The sequence below is a fragment of the Mesoplodon mirus genome (genome assembly GCF_964341445.2).
Source record: "Mesoplodon mirus genome assembly, chromosome: X".
Classification (NCBI taxonomy): domain Eukaryota; kingdom Metazoa; phylum Chordata; class Mammalia; order Artiodactyla; family Ziphiidae; genus Mesoplodon; species Mesoplodon mirus.
The window spans coordinates 134990711-134993792 of NC_138981.1; positions in this window are offsets into that span (position 1 = coordinate 134990711).

Below are 3082 nucleotides of genomic sequence, written 5' to 3' on the forward strand. Positions count from 1 at the left end.
ACATATGAAATTTGGGAAGACACATTTCAGTCCATAATAGGGCTGAAACCCAACTCCTAGAGAATTAGGATACCAAGATCAGAATTGCCACCAAGGACAGGACATGCCAGGGTAGAGAGAAATTCGTATATCATGTAGTCCATTGGTTTTCAAACTCTTTTATTTTCTTTTTAGAGACTGAGTCTTTTCTCAAAATAATTCTCCCATAGAAGCCTACGATAGCAAGCATGCAAACAGGGGGACACTGTTGGTAGCTGAGGCGGATGGCCATATGGACCCCCTGTGAGTACTGTCCCTGGAAGATCCCCTGACCAAATTCTAGCACCTCACGTTATAGAAAAGACGTCTGAGTCTACAGAACAGCTCAGACACTCCACATTTCCCATGTCTAGCAACAGGCTTGATTTCAGCTCAGAGAGGGTGGCTGAATCTCTAGCTCAGGATTTACAGGCTCCAGCTGGAAGCCTGGAGACCAAGGCAACAGGAAAATAGGCAGGCCTTAAACCAAGAGAGTAAGAAGGTGCCCATCACAACTGCAGCAATTCATAGCTGGAGAGGCTCGACCTCACTCCAATCAGAATAATGACCAGGCTGCTGTGGCCTTTGTATTATTAGCAACTCATCATTTTTAACGAAAGGTTTAGGTTGAGTTTAAGTGAGACAAAACACTCCAGTTAAAGTCCTCCAATTGTATAGCTCTATATCGCCTTCATTCTAAAGCACAGGAACTGTTGAAAACATTATGAATCACTCCCAAGTGCCTCAGTTCAAATATTATTTCAGTATGCAAATTACAGTCATAAAGCATAATGAAGCACATTTGAATATCTAGTACAAAATTCACCATATAAATATAAAATAGGAGTGAATGAATGTGGTCAACATTTTATTTTATAAATGCAATTTGCCTCCCAAAGCATTTAAAGAGCTTTTGGCCAATATTTGGAGGGCCTAGCTAAATTCCATGACCAGAAATTTCATTGCTTTAATTATGAAAGAAGCAAGAATATATGTATTTATGTGTGTGTATGCATATAGATATAACTATACACATAATTTTGGCTTCTTCTCTAAATTTCCTCCTACCTCCCCAGTGTTGTCTGGCTTGGCTATTCCTTGACTCAGGGATTCTTACGTATGCACTGGACCACCTTGCTGGCAGGGCTGGGGTGTGGGAAGAACTCAGAGAAGAATGGCTGCAGGATCATGTGAAAGAGCGGAATATGAGGCTGTCTTGCTAAAGAGTAGGGTTCCAAGTAACAGCCATCTCACTGAAGAGCCCATGGGGACTGGGACAATTTTTGTCCCAGGAAATGCTAGTGGCATAACCTAGAATCCCACTCAGAACTTTGGTGTTAAGTCCCTGGGATTTTTTGTTTAATCCCAAGTGGTAGACTGCCCATGGATGACTGAGTTTGGATAGCCTACTATTCCAGGAGCATAGGCTCTCAGAAGTGGAATTAAGATGGTTTAAAGAGAATATTAAAAAGATATGACCAAAAAAATCTTTCTTGTACTCCTACCCATACCTGTGTCCATCTCTGAACATAAATGGGAATGAAGGTCTCATCCTTGGTCTTATGATTTGCTTTTGCTCTTCTCTTTCCTTCCTTCTCTTTGTCATTTATGTCCTATTACATCTCTTCTATTACATTTGTGTTGTATAAGATTCTGAAGTTACCACTGCTTCTGTTAAGACCCAGCTCAAGATTGATGTTTTCTAAGAAATCTTGCCCACTCTGCTCCCTATCTGATAACTTAATGTCTGCCTCTTTGGAACTTTAGATGTTAAGTTTGTTCCCTATTACCAGGATTCATTATCTATCATTTTGAAAATATTCTGGAGTTTCATTTACACATTTTATCTCTCAGAGTAGATTACCATCTTCTCAAGGAAATGGCTATATAAGGACCTTTTATTTAGTTAATAAAGTCCCGTGCTCAATTCAGTAATTCAAAGCATTGTGCAGTGCCTGTTTCATGCAAAACAATGTATCAGGTACTTATCAAATTAATGAACAGACTAACAGCTTCTGATCAGATTTAGAAGAAGAGAGCCTCAGAGACCTAAGCACCTAAGCTTCATGACCTTCACTGACCTTGTAGTCACTCCCTTTGCCCCTGGATCTAGAAGACTCTATGGTTCTTGGCTTCAGGAAACCTATCCTTGTCACTGGACCATTCTCTGTCCTTTTCTATTTGTCCAAAGCTGAGTCTCTGTTCATTGTTAAAGCCAGCCTATCCATTACAAAATGCATCTTTATTCTTTCTTCTAGACTGTTGTTTGGGTCAGTCTCTCTATTATGAGTTCTCTCAAAATGTGGTCCAATCCCTTAGTGTGCTTGATAAAATGCAGGTTCTTAAGCCCACTCCTGGACCTTCAAAATATCAATCATGCCTGTGATGGGGCCTGGGGATCTGCATCTTCATATGTTTACCCCAAGTGACTCTACAGCACAGCAATATTTGAGAGCCCTAACTTTAGTAGCTCTGTGACCACTGTGGTGAGTTCTAGCTCGACTCTCACTGTCCCTGCTTTACCTCCTCTTCCTTCACCCAGAGAGCAGACTGCCTCTTTCTGAATGGCTCCCTCTTGTCTGTGAAATTAGCTCTTGCTTAGATGCACAGCAGATCTGCCAAACAAGGACTGAGCTCGGTGGCCAACCAAACCCTTTGTTGACATAGCCACCTCTCCTGCTCATTTCTTTGGCTATGTTCCACTCATTTCAGAACTCAGCTCTCTTCGGGGGTATGGTTTTCCAGAAGCTTTCATAATTTGGGCTATACTCTAATACTTTTTATTTTTCTTTCTTTCTTTCTTTCTTTCTTTCTTTATTCATTTTTATTTTTTTGGCTGTGTTGGGTCTTCATTGCTTCGTGTGGGCTTTCTCTACCTGCGGTGAGCTGGAGGTACTCTTCGATGCAGTGCGTGGGCTTCTCATTGCGGTGGCTTCTCTTGTTGAGGAGCACGGGCTCTAGGCACGTGGGCTTCTGTAGTTGCAGCACGTGGGCCCAGTAGTTGTGGCTCGTGGGCTCTAGAGCGCAGGCTCAGTAGTTGTGACGCACGGGCTTAGCTGCTCCG